Source organism: Mustela erminea, chromosome 1 (genome assembly GCF_009829155.1).
Source record: "Mustela erminea isolate mMusErm1 chromosome 1, mMusErm1.Pri, whole genome shotgun sequence".
Lineage (NCBI taxonomy): Eukaryota > Metazoa > Chordata > Mammalia > Carnivora > Mustelidae > Mustela > Mustela erminea.
This window is the reverse complement of record NC_045614.1, coordinates 78001767-78020380: the sequence shown is the minus strand read 5'-3', so window position 1 is coordinate 78020380 and position 18614 is coordinate 78001767.

Here is an 18614-nt window from a genome sequence, read left to right as displayed (position 1 = left end):
ACTGTACTTTTTATATTATGCCTCCCACACATGCAACACAGACACCCCCTCCCCCTCATGCTGCTGCACAATCAGTGCTTTACTCATGCTATCTCCTCTCTCTTGAGTATTTTTCTAATTCTTCTTTGCTCTGCTCTTCTCAGCTCATATATATGATACACACTCTCTAACCTTCCCCACTGCAGACTAAACTAAGCACCCCACTTTACAGCCTCTGGTACTAAAGACAATGATTCCTTCCATGATGTTATAATGAATTATTTTAGAATCTGTCTTCTTCTATAGACTGTGATGCCACCAAAGACAGTTACCACATTCTTTTCAGCTCTAAATTCCCCAGTAAGTAGCCAGAAATTCAGTTTGTTGAGTGAAGCTGACCGTGCAATGAAAACTAGGGTCCTATTAGTTACATGTTTGCTTTGCAATGGGCACTTTGGTCTAACTGTGGGAGGGCACATAGTAACTGTATCAATGACTGGCTGGGATATGGTGCAGAGGGAATCTAATGCCACAATTGATTAGTGATGTCTGCATTGAACAGAACTGTAAGTGGCGCATTGGTCAATGCACTTTCCAAATCAAATTCTTTGACTCTAGCTGCTTTGAAAGACTTATACCCTTTGGCCAAATCTCCAAGAATTCTTTCTCTTTTTTCATGTTGATTTCTCAGTCACTACTGTTATGATACAGGTATAGAAGTTACACTAATGGACACTTTCTTTTTGTAGTCAAAAGCATCATGTTTTGTTCCTTCTGGCCTGAAATCCTGTTAAGTATCAAAGAGCAGATGTTTAATGCTCATTTTCAGAAGCTCATGGGGGAAAACATCAGAAAGTTACATTTGTGTTTCAAGATTAGGTATTCTGAACAACAGGATGGTCCTTAAATCTCTACCATAGGCTAGCAGAGAAACACTAGTCGGTCCATGATGGATCTGCCCCTGTCATTTTTGTCCTCAACCTGCACAGTCTTCAATGGACTGGCCTCTAGCTCTTTTTCTTCCCACTATTCCAGGCTGGTTGAGTAGTTAATTAATCAGATAAGCAGACAGATAACTAGAGCCCCCAGCTTTTCCCTACCTACTATGGCAAGGGAGATCTTTATAAATGTTCCATGAAAATTGCTATAAACTAGGATGCTGTGTTCCAAAGTCCTAACTCCCAAGGACAGGAAAAAGAGACATAATTAGTTAGGCTACTACCGCTGTGCTCAAGAATAATATTCAAATGACTGTAAGGAATGGAGCTTCAACTTAAAAGGATCAAATATTGACCAACAAATCTGTGTTTCACATCTGAAGAAATGTTATATTCAAATGACTCTTCAGCAGTTGGAAAGATTCACCCACCAGTTGTGTGCATGAGCTCTGCTAGGTGGAGGATGTAAAGAGAAATGATGCTATCTATGAACTCATTGCACTAACATTTTAATCAGGAGGTCAGGGCATGTTTATGATTAACTGTAAGGTAGACTAGAGCGTATTGTACTCACAGTGCAAGTAAAATGCACAGCAAATGGAAACTTTGGATTAGCCTTCAGAAGGAGGTGTCTTCAATATTATCTTCAATAGTCTTTGGAGAAGGGATTAGAGAAATGGAATTTTGGATGGACTAAACATCAGAGTAGGGGTATATAGGAATTTAGGTCCATTCTTAGACTACTTCCTATGTACTAAATACTGTGCTAGATCCTAGGATAGAGACATGAGTAAAGTGGTATCTGGAATTTTTTTTTTAATTTAAATTTTATTTTTTATTTTTTTATAAACATATAATGTATTTTTATCCCCAGGGGTACAGGTCTGTGAATCACCAGGTTTACACACTTCACAGCACTCACCAAAGCACATACCCTCCCCAATGTCCATAATCCCACCCCCTTCTCCCAACCCCCCTCCCCCCAGCAACCCTCAGTTTGTTTTGTGAGATTAAGAGTCACTTATGGTTTGTCTCCCTCCCAATTCCATCTTGTTTCATTGATTCTTCTTCTACCCACTTAAGCCCCCATGTTGCATCACCACTTCCTCATATCAGGGAGATCATATGATAGTTGTCTTTCTCTGCTTGACTTATTTCGCTAAGCATGATACGCTCTAGTTCCATCCACGTCGTCACAAATGGCAAGATTTCATTTCTTTTGATGGCTGCATAGTATTCCATTGTGTATATATACCACATCTTCTTGATCCATTCATCTGTTGATGGACATCTAGGTTCTTTCCATAGTTTGGCTATTGTGGACATTGCTGCTATAAACATTCGGGTGCACGTGCCCCTTTGGATCACTACGTTTGTATCTTTAGGGTAAATACCCAGTAGTGCAATTGCTGGGTCATAGGGCAGTTCTATTTTCAACATTTTGAGGGACCTCCATGCTGTTTTCCAGAGTGGCTGCACCAGCTTGCATTCCCACCAACAGTGTAGGAGGGTTCCCCTTTCTCCGCATCCTTGCCAGCATCTGTCATTTCCTGACTTATTGATTTTAGCCATTCTGACTGGTGTGAGGTGATATCTCATTGTGGTTTTGATTTGTATTTCCCTGATGCCGAGTGATATGGAGCACTTTTTCATGTGTCTCTTGGCCATCTGGATGTCTTCTTTGCAGAAATGTCTGTTCATGTCCTCTGCCCATTTCTTCATTGGATTATTTGTTCTTTGGCTGTTGAGTTTGCGAAGTTCTTTATAGATTCTGGACACTAGTCCTTTATCTGATATGTCGTTTGCAAATATCTTCTCCCATTCTGTCAGTTGTCTTTTGATTTTGTTAACTGTTTCCTTTGCTGTGCAAAAGCTTTTGATCTTGATGAAATCCCAATAGTTCATTTTTTCCCTTGCTTCCCTTGCCTTTTGCGTTGTTCCTAGGAAGATATTGCTGCGGCAGAGGTCGAAGAGGTTGCTGCCTGTGTTCTCCTCAAGGATTTTGATGGATTCCTTTCGCACATTGAGGTCCTTCATCCATTTTGAGTCTATTTTTGTGTGTGGTGTAAGGGAATGGTCCAATTTCATTTTTCTGCATGTGGCTGTCCAATTTTCCCAGCACCATTTATTGAAGAGGCTGTCTTTTTTCCATTGGACATTCTTTCCTGCTTTGTCAAAGATTAGTTGACTGTAGAGTTGAGAGTCTATTTCTGGGCTCTCTATTCTGTTCCATTGATCTATGTGTCTGTTTTTGTGCCAGTACCATGCTGTCTTGATGATGACAGCTTTGTAATAGAGCTTGAAGTCCGGAATTGTGATGCCACCAACTTTGGCTTTATTTTTCAATATCCCTTTGGCTATTCAAGGTCTTTTCTGGTTCCATATAAATTTTAGAATTATTTGTTCCATTTCTTTGATAAAGATGGATGGTACTTTGATAGGAATTGCATTAAATGTGTAGATTGCTTTAGGTATCATAGACATTTTCACAATATTTATTCTTCCAATCCAGGAGCATGGAACATTTTTCCATTTCTCTGTGTCTTCCTCAACTTCTTTCATGAGTACTTTATAGTTTTCTGAGTATAGATTCTGTGCCTCTTTGGTTAGGTTTATTCCTAGGTATCTTATGGTTTTGGGTGCAATTGTAAATGGGATTGACTCCTTAATTTCTCTTTCTTCTGTCTTGTTGTTGGTGTAGAGAAATGCAACTGATTTCTGTGCATTGATTTTATATCCTGACACTTTACTGAATTCCTGTATAAGTTCTAGCAGTTTTGGAGTGGAGTCTTTTGGGTTTTCCACATATAGTATCATATCATCTGTGAAGAGTGATAATTTGACTTCTTCTTTGCCGATTTGGATGCCTTTAATTTCCTTTTGTTGTCTGATTGCTGAGGCTAGGACCTCTAGTACTATGTTGAATAGCAGTGGTGATAATGGACATCCCTGCCGTGTTCCTGACCTTAGCGGAAAAGCTTTCAGTTTTTCTCCATTGAGAATGATATTTGCGGTGGGTTTTTCATAGATGGCTTTGATGATATTGAGGTATGTGCCCTCTATCCCTACACTTTGAAGAGTTTTGATCAGGAAGGGATGCTGTACTTTGTCAAATGCTTTTTCAGCATCTATTGAGAGTATCATATGGTTCTTGTTCTTTCTTTTATTGATGTGTTGTATCACATTGACTGATTTGTGGATGTTGAACCAACCTTGCAGCCCTGGAATAAATCCCACCTGGGATTTATGTACTGTTGAATCCCATTGGCTAGTATTTTGTTGAGTATTTTCGCATCTGTGTTCATCAAGGATATTGGTCTATAGCTCTCTTTTTTGATGGGATCCTTGTCTGGTTTTGGGATCAAGGTGATGCTGGCCTCATAAAATGAGTTTGGAAGTTTTCCTTCCATTTCTATTTTTTGGAACAGTTTCAGGAGAATAGGAATTAGTTCTTCTTTAAATGTTTGGTAGAATTCCCCCGGGAAGCCATCTGGCCCTGGGCTTTTGTTTGTTTGGAGATTTTTAATGACTGTTTCAATCTCCTTACTGGTTATGGGTCTGTTCAGGCTTTCTATTTCTTCCTGTTTCAGTTGTGGTAGTTTATATGTTTCTAGGAATGCATCCATTTTTTCCAGATTGTCAAATTTGTTGGCGTAGAGTTGCTCATAGTATGTTCTTATAAAAGTTTGTATTTTTTTGGTGTTAGTTTTCATCTCTCCTCTTTCATTCATGATTTTATTTATTTGGGTCCTTTCTCTTTTCTTTTTGATAAGTCGGGCCAGGGGTTTATCAATTTTATTAAATCTTTCAAAGAACCACCTCCTAGTTTCGTTGATTTGTTCTATTGTTTTTTTGGTTTCTATTTCATTGATTTCTGCTCTCATCTTTATGATTTCTCTTCTCCTGCTGGGCTTAGGGTTTCTTTCTTGTTCTTTCTCCAGATCCTTTAGGTGTAGGGTTAGGTTGTGTACCTGAGACCTTTCTTGTTTCTTGAGAAAGGCTTGTACCACTATATATTTTCCTCTCAGGACTGCCTTTGTTGTGTCCCACAGATTTTGAACCGTTGTATTTTCATTATCATTTGTTTCCATGATTTTTTTCAATTCTTCTTTAATTTCCCGGTTGACCCATTCATTCTTTAGAAGGATGCTGTTTAGTCTCCATGTATTTGGGTTCTTTCCAAACTTCCTTTTGTGGTTGAGTTCTAGCTTCAGAGCATTGTGGTCTGAAAATATGCAGGGAATGATCCCAATCTTTTGATACCGGTTGAGTCCTGATTTAGGACCGAAGATGTGATCTATTCTGGAGAATGTTCCATGTGCACTAGAGACGAATGTGTATTCTGTTGCTTTGGGATGAAAAGTTCTGAATATATCTGTGATGTCCATCTGGTCCAGTGTGTCGTTTAAGGTCTTTATTTCCTTGCTGATCTTTTGCTTGGATGATCTGTCCATTTCAGTGGGGGGAGTGTTAAAGTCCCCTACTATTATTGTATTGTTGTTGATGTGTTTCTTTGATTTTGTTATTAATTGGTTTATATGGTTGGCTGCTCCCACGTTGGGGGCATAGATATTTAAAATTGTTAGATCTTCTTGTTGGACAGACCCTTTGAGTATGATATAGTGTCCTTCCTCATCTCTTATTATAGTCTTCGGCTTAAAATCTAATTGATCTGATATAAGGATTGCCACTCCTGCTTTCTTCTGATGTCCATTAGCATGGTAAATTCTTTTCCACCCCCTCACTTTAAATCTGGAGGTGTCTTTGGGCTTAAAATGAGTTTCTTGGAGGCAACATATAGATTGGTTTTGTTTTTTTATCCATTCTGATACCCTGTGTCTTTTGACAGGGGAATTTAGCCCATTAACATTCAGGGTAACTATTGAGAGATATGAATTTAGTGCCATTGTATTGCCTGTAAGGTGACTGTTACTGTATATGGTCTCTGTTCCTTTCTGATCTACCCCTTGTAGGCTCTCTCTTTGCTTAGAGGACCCCTTTCAAGATTTCCTGTAGAGATGGTTTGGCGTTTGCAAATTCTTTCAGTTTTTGTTTGTCCTGGAAGCTTTTAATCTCTCCTTCTATTTTCAATGATAGCCTAGCTGGATATAGTATTCTTGGCTGCATGTTTTTCTCGTTTAGTGCTCTGAAAATATCATGCCAGCTCTTTCTGGCCTGCCAGGTCTCTGTGGATAAGTCAGCTGCCTATCTAATATTTTTACCATTGTATGTTACAGACTTCTTTTCCCGGGCTGCTTTCAGGATTTTCTCTTTGTCACTGAGACTTGTAAATTTTACTATTAGGTGACGGGGTGTGGGCCTATTCTTATTGATTTTGAGGGGCGTTCTCTGAACCTCCTGAATTTTGATGCTCGTTCCCTTTGCCATATTGGGGAAATTCTCCCCAATAATTCTCTCCAGTATACCTTCTGCTGCCCTCTCTCTTTCTTCTTCTTCTGGAATCCCAACTATTCTAATGTTGTTTCATCTTATGGTGTCACTTATCTCTCGAATTCTCCCCTCGTGGTCCAGTAGCTGTTTGTCCCTCTTTTGCTCAGCTTCTTTATTCTCTGTCATTTGGTCTTCTATATCACTAATTCTTTCTCTTGCCTCATTTATCCTAGCAGTGAGAGCCTCCATTTTTGATTGCACCTCATTAATAGCTTTTTTGATTTCAACTTGGTTAGATTTTAGTTCTTTTATTTCTTCAGAAAGGGCTTTTATATCTCCTGAGAGGGTTTCTCTAATATCTTCCATGCCTTTTTCGAGCCCGGCTAGAACCTTGAGAATTGTCATTCTGAACTCTAGATCTGACATATTACCAATGTCTGTATTGATTAGGTCCCTAGCCTTTTGTACTGCTTCTTGTTCTTTTTTTTGTGGTGAATTTTTCCGTCTTGTCATTTTATCCAGATAAGAGTATGTGAAGGAGCAAGTAAAATACTAAAAGGGTGGCAACAACCCCAGGAAAATATGCTTTAACCAAATCAGAAGAGATCTCAAATCGTGAGGGGGAAGAAAGGGAATAAAAAGAGGTTCAAAAAGGGAGAATGAAAAAAAAAAAGAAGAAAACAAAAAAAAAAGAAAAGAATTAAAAAAAAGAAAACGAATAAAGAAAAATATAAAAAAGAAAAATATATATATATTAGATAAACTAGTTAAAAAACGTTAAAAAAGAAAAGGGTAAAAGTTAAAAAAAAATTTTTACCAGAAGGCGAGAAAAAAACCAAAAAATGAAAAAGAAAACAAATTAAATTAACTGCAAGACTAAAACAAATCACAGGGAGAAAGCCATGAGTTCCGTGCTTTGCTTTCTCCTCCTCTGGAATTCTGCTGCTCTCCTTGGTATTGAAACCGCACTCCTTGGTAGGTGAACTTGATCTCCGCTGGATTTCTTGTTGATCTTCTGGGGGAGGGGCCTGGTGTAGTGATTCTCAAGTGTCTTTGCCCCAGGCGCAATTGCACCGCCCTTACCCGGGGCCGGGGTGAGTAATCCGCTCGGGTTTGCTTTCAGGAGCTTTTGTTCCCTGAGCGCTTTCCGTAGAGTTCTGGAGGACGGGAATACAAATTGCGGCCTCCTGGTCTCTGGCCTGGAGGAGCCGAGAGCCCAAGGCCCCACTCCTCAGTGCGCCCTCAGAGAACAGCGCTCAGTAACTCCCGTCTGCCTGACCTCCGGCCGCGCTCCGAGCTCACCGAGCCTGTGACCGGTTCAAGGTAACCCCGAGCTGTGATCTTACTGTGGGCTCTGTCTCTGTAGCCGGCTTTCCTGTTCCAGTACCCGCAAGCTCTGCGACACTCAGACACCCCCGATCCTTCTGTGACCCTGCGGGACCTGAGGCCACGCTGACCCCGTGTGGGCTTCGCCCCGGTTTAGCCTCTGGAGCGATGTCCCTCAGCGGAACAGACTTTTTAAAGTCCTGATTTTGTGCGCCGTTGCTCCGTTGCTTGCCGGGAGCCGGCCCCTCCCCCCGGGGTCTATCTTCCCGTTGCTTTGGATTCACTTCTCCGCCAGTCCTACCTTTCAGAAAGTGGTTGTTTTTCTGTTTCCAGAATTGCTGTTCTTCTTCTCTTCAATCTGCCGATGGATTTGCAGGTGTTTGCAATCCTTAAATAAGCTATTAGCTGATCTCCGGCTAGCTGAAGTTGTCTCAGCCTGCTACTTCTCCGCCATCTTGACTCCTCCCCCGGTATCTGGAATTTTTAGTCTAATGGTGGGAAAGTCCATAGCATGTTAACAAAAAAATATTTAGACCAGATTGGGTTAAATTATGGTATAAAAGAATAATAATGGGAAGATAACGATTGACCAAATAACAAAAAGCCTTGATTAATAACGAAGTAGTTGGGTATTATAGAAGTAATTGAAGGTTTGGAGGCGTGGAAATGATGTTTTGTTTGTTTGTTTTAATTGCATGGTATCTCAAGGTTTACCTGAAATCTTTTGATGAGAACTGCTTAATCATTTAAAAGTATATCAAAGTGTCATTGATTTGGGTCTTATTATTCTTTTCATAATTCCAACATGGACCGGACTAAAATTTACTTTTGCATTATCTATGAGGAAAGGATTTGATTTTCTTAATAAACAAGTAACATGATTGAGATTCTTGCAGTAATACTTTATTTCAAACTGGTTTTAAGCATTTAAAATAGTTGTTTGCTTGCCTATTATATATAGTGCTCCATTAATGCCAAGTTAGCTATAGATTATTATAATTAATATATTCTAGCAGTACATTCTTAATTATTTAAGTCAGGCTCTTACTTATTTAAGGCATTATAATTCTAGCAGAAAATCAATCTGATTGAGAGCATTTTTATTTCTATAATATCTTTGAGATAGGACAATTTCAGAATTTAGGTCCTGTTTAGAACTAGGATTCTAAAGAAAAGTTCCCATTGTTTCATGGGAAAGTTTTTCCTGGGGTGTGGGGGATGAATTTTATCTCAATACTCTTCGATATCCCAACCATCTATAATGTTTCTCCACTATCTTTGATAGTCATGGTCAGCACTTTGTTTTGGGGGCTCAGTGCAATCAATATCACATCCTGGAAATAAAACACTTTACTTAATCAAAAAGGGATCAAGCATCCTGCTATTGCACACTAAAATCCTAGAGATCAAGCATACAAGTGTCACATATATAATTAATATCCTCCACTGATCCAGTGAAATCGTTTATTCTCATAATAAAGTATACTTAACATGAGGACAGGAAGTATGTCTCACTCATCTTTATAATCTTACAGTCGGAATGCCATTTGGAATGAGATAGATGCTAAAGAGCAATTATTTGAACTGAATTCATGAGGTGACCAGAATGTCGAATGAGCCCACTGAACACCATCCATCAACCAAGACATAAATAGTCAAAACCAATTCTCTAGTGAACTCCTAACTTGGATTCCCAGAAGAACAATGATATTATTTTCATTATTTTACATGTGCAAACCACTACAGTAGATGCAATTTTGGAAAATATTTACAGGAGGTTTCTTGCTTTTAATTTGAATGTGAATTTCCAAAAAACGTTCTCAAGGTAAGAAATTCGTTTTCTCATTTTGCCCCTTAGGTCCCCTTAGTGGTTGGAAAGACACTAAGAAATGCCAATTGGTGTAAAATTATGGCTCTCAATGGATTGCCATTTAAGAAGTCACAACAAATGGTAATAATTGGTGCTGTTAATCTGCTAATAACTAGTAGCAGTGAGTACACTAGACCAAATGCCCCCTCCAAGGTTTGGATTATGGCTGTTAGACCTGATCATTTGGTTACTTTGGTTACTCTCCAAAGAAATGTGCAGAGTTCTTACATGGTAAAATATTGGACAAGTGAATATTATAGGAAATTCAATAACTAATCAAAGATATCAACAGACATATACACTTATCATTAGAGGCTCACAGGAGGCATTCATAAATAGTCTCAAGTTAAGCAGCCTAATAAAAGGAACAAAGAAACATGGTGCCTCTCTCAGCTTGCCCATTTGTTCTGCATTCTTTTCATTTTTATCCCATAAGATAGAATTTTTATTCTGGCTTGTAGTTGGAAGGCCCTCTGATAAATGGTTCTGATGACATTCTCCATTTCCTTTGTAGTGCTCTTTTCTGGTTTTGATCATTTTAAATAGAGTAGAAACTGTTGATTTTCTCCATATTTGCCGTGAAGGACCTATGTAATTTTAATGCAGGGATTTGTTCTATGGGAGGATATGAATTATTAAGTGCCATGCCTGCCATCAAGCCATAGGGGCACTGCAATGCAGTCTCAGGACTGGCTTCCTGGGGCTGCATGAGTGGTATTTCAAGGATGCAGGAGAAGAAGATTGGGGTCCCTATATCTGAACACCCCAAGTATAATCCCTGTTGTTTCTCATCATTCCCATTATTCAATGAAGACTAATAATAAACATTCAAGTTACAGAAACTTAACACAAAAACAGAATCGAACAAATTAGGTAGGCAAATGGGAAAACAGTACTTACCATCTCTAATTAACTGCCAACCATTTGATGTTTCCTTCAAACAGAATAGACTACATATTTAGGATTCAGAATTAAGACTTTCTTTCTTTCTTTCCTTTATTCCTGTGCATCTACCTCGATCACTTTCAAGATTACCCTTGTTAATTCCTCATATTCTTTTTTACATATAGCCTTTTAGAGTACCTGATCAGAACATATAGCGGTCCCTTGGTAGATAAAAGTGAGGTGTATTGGAATCATTAGAAAGAATTACTGACCTTGGTTCTAACAAGTACACGATGGTCAGAAACTACTAAAGATGCTTCTATTTGTCATACAAGATACATGGTTTTGGAATACAGACATCAGATGCCCCCTCCTTCCTCCACCTACCCTCAGCTTCTGCCACCACACAGGTGCTATACCAGTGGGAGGAAAAGTCTCTGTGATCTGTATAAACTGGGTGCAAATGTATTCCTCTGAGATGAATGTTATATTGATCTTTGTCCTAATGAGTCCCTTGGCTTCACAGGGGTAACATTTCTCTCTTGATACTCTACTCTGGCATTTTGACAATGATGATAGGAAGTCCCTGATCTGGGAAGATGGTGAATGCTTCTTAAGATGCTATTACCCTTTACCACCCTGGGTGACAGAGGAGCACTACTTCATTATTAACTACTTTTCACAGTAGGGGGAACTGCTAAAGTGATTGGTAAACTTGGTGCATTTGACCCAGTGGGCCCAGCAGGGCTGGAGAGAGGAAACCCTCATTTAACTCTACAAACCTAACTGTAACCCTCCAGCGGTGGATTCTCTAGCACACCCACCATCCATGGGCAGGAGAGATGCTCATTGTGTCTTTACTCAGTCCTTAAGAAACTGTTGTGATTCTAGTATTTATCACCCCATTGGCAGGATCAGGGAAGGGAGGAGATGTGACTGGTAAAAGTAATAAAACCCGATGGCAAAGTAGAGAAGTTTTGTTCCATTTGGAGTTTTGAATCCTTATTTCCTTGAAGCTTCATGGCAACAATACCTTGTAAACTTTCATCATGCTAGCAGGCATTCTGAGTTCTATAAAATTTCCTGCAATTCAGGAAGCCAGACTAATTTCTGTCTCCACAATGCTACCCCATAACCACTGGGTTGGTTCTATTTCCGGTAACACAGACACTCAAAGATGGAAACATGAATAGAATAAGGCTCATATTCTGGATACATTTGCAGTCTATTGGGGAAAGGAGACAAAAACATGTAAAATGAGTAGAATACAATACAGAATTCATTAGTTGTCAGATGAGTAGTAAAGAAAAAAAATATTGAAAGAGCTCACAGTGATAGGTGGCTTTTTGTGGACTGGGGTGGGTGGGGTGGGTGGGGGGACTGTTTCACAGAGGAGGGGCAGTAATTAATAGAATCCGAAACGGCACTTCACACTGTGGGTGGGAGTATAAATTGGTACAGCCTTTTAGGAGAGTAATTTGGCAAAATCTATTAAATTATATATGGGCACAATTTTCCATCCAGCAAGAGCTCTTCTTAGACACTACCTTGAAAAACACTCAGACACACAAGAGGGGGAAAGTCTGAGGATATTAGTTCCACCCATGAATTTAACAGTGCAAACTAGAACAACCATAGGGAATGAGCTGACATATAGCCACACTACAGAATCTTATGCGGGCATGAAAAATTATCATGTCACTCTGGAAACATGGAAAAACACCCACAACCAAATGTTAAATCAGCAAAGTCGTGTGCAATATGTTTACCAGTTATGTTTATGCATATACCTGAAAATACATAGAAAAAATAGAAGAAACTCAATTGTTGGCAGTGGATCCTTTCAGGTAGACACTTAGGATTAGACATATGTTTGAATGGGATACCAGCCTTAGCTATCTATGTACTTTACACTACTCATGTAATGAAATGTTTATAAAATGATATTTTAATGAAGAATTCAAATAAGCAGAAGGAGAAGCTGAGAGAAGCTCCTCAGAGCAGGAAGCATCAAGACACTTGAGAAAATATGCAAATTTGTACCCAACCCCCGAACTGGTCCTTAACTCCTTCTTGCCCATCCTTCCTTCTGGTCAAGTTTTGCTGTTTAAAATGCCAATGTGATTGTCTGACTCTCTGCTTAAAAGGATTGAATTTGAACTCCTTAATATGCCATCCAAGGGCTTCCAGAATCCGACCTCTTCATGTTTCTCTCCAATCTTTTTCCTGCATCTTCAATTTCAGTCTGTGCCCACAGTACACTATCTCCCCCTCTCTCGCTTTGACCATACTACTGGAAAGGTCCTTTCTGCCCTGTCCACCTAGAAATCCTCAGAACTGTCCCTTCCTGTGTAATTTCCCGAGAGCACCACCTCTCTCTGTGTGAATTTCCATCTCCGTCTTTTTGTCTGTATCACAGGCTGCACTTCCTTGGACTTAATTTTCTATGCCTAAATGATAATAAAATTTGATAGTTTAAATTTTTTATGGGGGGGGACTACATATGGCAGAAGTGTCCCCACCATGTCTCACTGCTCCTTCTGTGGTGGTTAGTTGATTCTTGATGATTTAGGTATATAAGGAGATCAGGATTTGCAAGGAATTAATTTTGACATAGACCGAATGGACCTATTGGTAACTGTAAAAGGCCACTAATACATGTATCTTTTTTAATAGGTAGGCAAAACCTGAAGTCAGCAAGCTCACTTGGTAAGCCTTTTTTAGGTATCTAATGCCTCCAGAATTTTTCTTGCCTAAGGAGTATTTTTTTTTTTTTAATTGGCTGGTTTATTCACTTGGCCTTGCTGTAAGAGCCAGTCAGTTATTAATCTGGCTTTTAAATGCCTCAAGATTTTGACAAGATGAGAGCAATCCAGATCCCCAATTGACTTCATAGAACAAATTTTTCCCCACTCTCCACTCCTGACGTAACCAAAAGGTCAACCATCCAGTCTTACATTTCCTTTCTTTGCGCCTATACCTGAGGGTGGGAGAGTAGTTGAGGCTGTATAGAAAGAAGTTCACGTTTAATTAAGACTAAACAATCCTTAAGTGAATCTTTCAGTTCTTTACTAAGTGTCGGTAATCAGCGAGAAAGGAAATGCTTTGTTCTGTAGGTGAATTCCTTTCAAACTGCCCTGTCTCTGACATGATCCAGCAAGGCTTGTCTTAAAGAACTTCTCCTCTAGGAAACATTTTCCATTCCTCCTTCTGACGGAGTGTGAAGTTTCCTCCTCCTCATTTCCATTCCCATTCCCTCCACTGAATTGTCAAAGCCCTTTGACTGTGTTGGAGTTAAGAGGTAAACTCTGGAGGCAGAGGGACCTATGTTCAAATCTCTAGGTCTGCTACAGCAGTACCATGTGACCTGAGAAAACTCTTCATCTCTCTGACTTTCATTTTCTTTTTTTTTTTTTTTTTAATATTTTATTTATTTATTTGACAGAGAGAAATTACAAGTAGATGGAGAGGCAGGCAGAGAGAGAGAGAGAGGGAAGCAGGCTCCCTGCCGAGCAGAGAGCCCGATGCGGGACTCGATCCCAGGACCCTGAGATCATGACCTGAGCAGAAGGCAGCGGCTTAACCCACTGAGCCACCCAGGCGCCCCGTCTGACTTTTATTTTCGTCCTCAAATCTAGTATACTAACTAACTCATAGGGATTATTTTGAAGACAAAATTTTAAAAAATAGATGTTAAAGGCACGCAGGTGGGCATATAGCAATTTACTGATGGTTGGTTTTGATGATTATTATTTATGTATTCATTGTTAATAATATTTATTAGTGCTCTCTTTCATAGCATTTACCCAAACTATAATATTCTTGTTTATTTGTTTTCTCCCCCAAGAAAACATAAGCAGCTTCTTTCTTGTGTGCATTTTTTATCATCCTATTCCCAGTGTCCAACACGGAGTAGGGCTAATATTGGTAGAATACATTCTTGCTACTGCTGTGTTCCTATTGTTCTGCCTTATCTTATTGTTATTCTGGACCATGAGGCCAACATTATTCATATATGCATGCTGAGAACCTAGCACAGTGTTTGGAAGAGTGCAGAAACTCCACATCTATTATTAAATGAATGAACAAAGAAACTAAAGCTGCATTTGTCCCAATTATCCTTCTAAATAGAAACTTTCTTGATGACGGAGATAGTGGCTTATTTTTGTATCCATGGAACCTAATAGGTGTCCAGTAAACATTTGCCGAATTTATTCTGTTAAAGTTGAGAGGAAGGATTTGTGACTTAATTACAGAATTGCAATGAGTTGAGTTCATTTCTGCTAGTCCTTCTATTTTCTGTCTGACTTAGTTTATTTCTAGTCTCTATTGTGGAACCTGGCACGAGAATCTATCAACAGGAAGACAAGAGGGATTAACTCAATAAATACTGTATTATTGTTCCCAATCAGACCCAGCAACAGTCCTTCATAATTCCTACTTAGCACCCACAAGTGTATCATGACAGGTGAAGAAGTAAATCATATTCTGTCCCTGCTCCCTCACCCATCCTGAGTTTGTTTATGCCAGTGAAAATGAGCATCAGGGACAGACTGGGAGGGGAAAATCACTACATAGGCATAATAGGCAGCCTTAGAGGGTGCCTGCAAGGAGGGATTGGCTTTGATTGGGAGTGGTTGTGCTGGAGTGGGCTGTTTATGTAAACACATGAGTCATGGGCCCTTTTAAACACCAGTGAGTATAGCTGCCCTCTTTTGCTCCCAAAAGACTTCTTTCTGATTGGCCATGCAAGGTGGAAAAAAAGGGAGAAGTCTGACATTGAAGGGAGTTGACTGCTCCTTTCAGTGTCTAGGATAATTCCTCAGGTTACTTTATCCTTGAAATGGCTCTTCTTCCACCACCGATGATGATGAGGACCTGGCCAAGGCTCTCTCGCCAGGACAGCCCCCAGGAGTAACCAACTACGTCTACCGGAGTGATCACACAGTCTTTGCAAAATTGAGCTGGTTGGATTCCTCAGTTAGTGTTTCACCTATAATAACTGGTTGATTCTCACCCTCACTCCCATGCCCTTGGCCAGACACCCTAGTACAGGGCAATTTGAACAACATAAAACTAGACCGTGATCCCAGCTCCACTAGGCTTTGGGATCACAACAAAGGTCACTTACCAGCTCTGTGACTTTGAAAAAGTCTCTAAACCTCTCTGGGTCTTAATTGTAAATATCACATCATATCTGCCTGCAGGTGCCTGGTTTGGCTTGGCCTTGTGATATCTCCTGTGGCTCAGACTGTCATATCATAAAAATGCTCTAGATAGTCCCAGGCTCGAATCATTTTGGGGAGTGACATGGGGACATAGTGGTGATATTCTTACAGTTGACCCCACTCTCTTTTCGAATCCCTCCACCAACCTTGGTTATATATAGGTACAAATAAACATCATGTCAGAGCCACCACATATGGACTGATAGAAACTAGGAAATACAGGACCATCAAACAAGCCATTTTACCAGTGTCCCTCTCAGGTGGGTAACAGCGAACCTGAAAGGTGCTTGAATGGCAAGTACAGACACATTTGTAGCAGTGCAGTCTTTACTGTGCTAAAAACAAGCCCAAGGTCCATCAGTGTAAGAATGGACAGAAAAGTTGTGGTATATTCATACACTGTGGTAATGAAAAGACATGGGCTCCTATATATGCAACAGTATGAATTAGTCTAATAGACATTAGGCCGTGTGAAAGAAACCAGACATTTAGTATGTGATATCATTTATATGACTGTAGAGAACAGGGAAAATTAATTGATAATGATTGAAGTTAGACTAATGACAACCTGGCTTGGGTGTGGGGAGTTGCAGACATGGACTTGGATGATGACTTGGGCCTCGGTGAGCACTTGAGTGTTCATTCACATGTGTAAAAGATCATCAAGCTGAATGCTTAAGATTAGTGCATAAAATGTATGTTGTACCCCAATAAAAGTGTGTGTATGTATTTATACATATTCATATAATTATTCAGTGATATGGACCATATATATATGATGAGGGAGCAGGAGGCTGGCTGAGGACAAAGCAAAAGCTGGCGCCTTGCACCCCCCCTCCACCCGCTCCCCTCCATATGTGTAGCATTCCTCAGGCACCCCTGACTGCCATAAAACGATAAATAGTTAACTTGCTGAGATCACAATCCTGCAAGACAGGAGTCTCCCTTGGTTTGCAAATGTCCTTGAGATTACAACAAAGAAGTTACCTTATCAATAGCCCAATTTCCAAAGACACAGAACTCAGTTCCTCAAGCCCTAATGTCACCCTCCCCTCCATAAAAAACCGAAGGAGGTGGAGGTAGAAGGAAAAGTAAATAAAGTTAAATTTCTTCTAAACCTAAATCTCATTAACAAGGATGCTTGATAGCAGGAATGTAACATTCCACCAGGAGACTCTCAATTGTCTTTACTTGATAGTAACCAAGCCTTCAATATCCTGATAGTATTCTTTGCCCCAATATCCCTTCTGAACACCCCTTTGTCCTCACCTACCCAACTCCTGTGTATAAAACCAGCCACTCCTCACAACCCGGGGCAGCAGCTCTTCCTGCCCATGGGTCCTGTCCCCGTGCTTTAATAAACCACCATTTTGCACCAACGACGTCTTAAGAATTCTTTCTTTAGTCGTCGGCTCCGAACCTCCTCACCCCACCGAGCCTGACTTAGGTTCTGGGACTTCATCATATACATACACATATATACACAGACATATATACATGCACATATATACATATACATATTTATATATTTTTCTTTTTCCCATAAAGGAAAATTTGAAGGGGAATAAAAAGATCTCTTCATCGAGCAAATAGCTGCAAAAAATGAGGTGCCTTGTTGTGCTGGTAGTATTCCCACCAATAAGAAATGCATTTGGATTTGGATGCCTAGAGGCTAACTTATATTTATGGTTATTAGGAAATTATTTCTGAGGAAAGCCAACCCCTACTAAACTACTGATCAGTCTCTGACTGATGACTGGTGACCCTGAAGGGAGAATATGAGTCAAATGAAATTTAATTTGACAGGATCAAATTGTATTGACATCTCAGAAACGGTCTCTGTGCCTCATTAGTTAGCACAGGAAAGATTACAGTAAATAAGCAATCACTGATGTTCATTCAGAAACATCTTAAAATGTGGAATCCTTGTGCTACAAAGCACAATGAAGTTTAGTAGTTAAAAGGCAGTGGATGCCTCTATCTTTTTTAAACTGTATGATTTATCTTTTGACTCACAAATTAAGGTCAAAGATAAAATTGTTATTCTCAAAGATAAAATATTATTATTATTATTCAAAGATAATTATTTTTTAAAGATAAAATAATTTTTCTCAAACTTCAAATGTATATAAATTTAGAACTTTCCCATCCTCTTCTACTTTCTAAAGAAGCACAGATGGAAAGAGAAAGAGCATGCTTTTTTCAGGAGGAACACTGTAGAAATGCTGAGAAAGCGATATGGTTTTCCCATTAAAGAGCCTTTCTGCCGTTGGTCCGAAGAGGGTTAAACTCATTGTACATCCAGAAAGAATGGAAACACAATGCCTAAGGTTATGTTGCAAGGAAAGAAACTGGTTTTAAGATAGTTCTATACTATTCTTTGGTAAGAAAAACAAAAAACCAAAGAACGAAAACAAGAGCAAAAAAAACCCCTTTAATTCAGAAAGGATTAAATCTCACCCTTATTTTGTAAATGGAAAAGCCAAACCTGGGTAGGTAATTACTTGCCCAAAGTCATGCTATGTCAGTGTTGCTGGAAGCATCCTTTCAGGACCAGCAGTGTCAGCATCCCCAGGGAACTTGTTAGGAATGCAAATTCCCAATCCCCTCCCCAGACCTGCTGAATCAGCAGCTCTAGGATGGGCCCCAGCAATCTGTGCTTAAACAAACCCTCTGGGCGATTCTGACACAGCCAAAATTGGAGAAACACTCCCAGAATTAGAGGGGAAAATAAAAGTTTAACAACTAGAACCAACTTCTCCTTGCTGGAAGTCCTATTTTCCATAATATCGAGTGATAAGCTAGGAACAGAGCTGAAACATCTTCTTCACCACTGCTCAGACAAGTCAGAGAACTCCCATCATCAATATTACATTAAAGTGCCCTTTGAGGGAAGAAGGGCACTACATACTAATAAAGATACAATCATAGGCAAAAAGTAAAATGAGTCAATTTAGCAAAATCTTTTTATATTTGGGAAACGCACCTATATTTTAT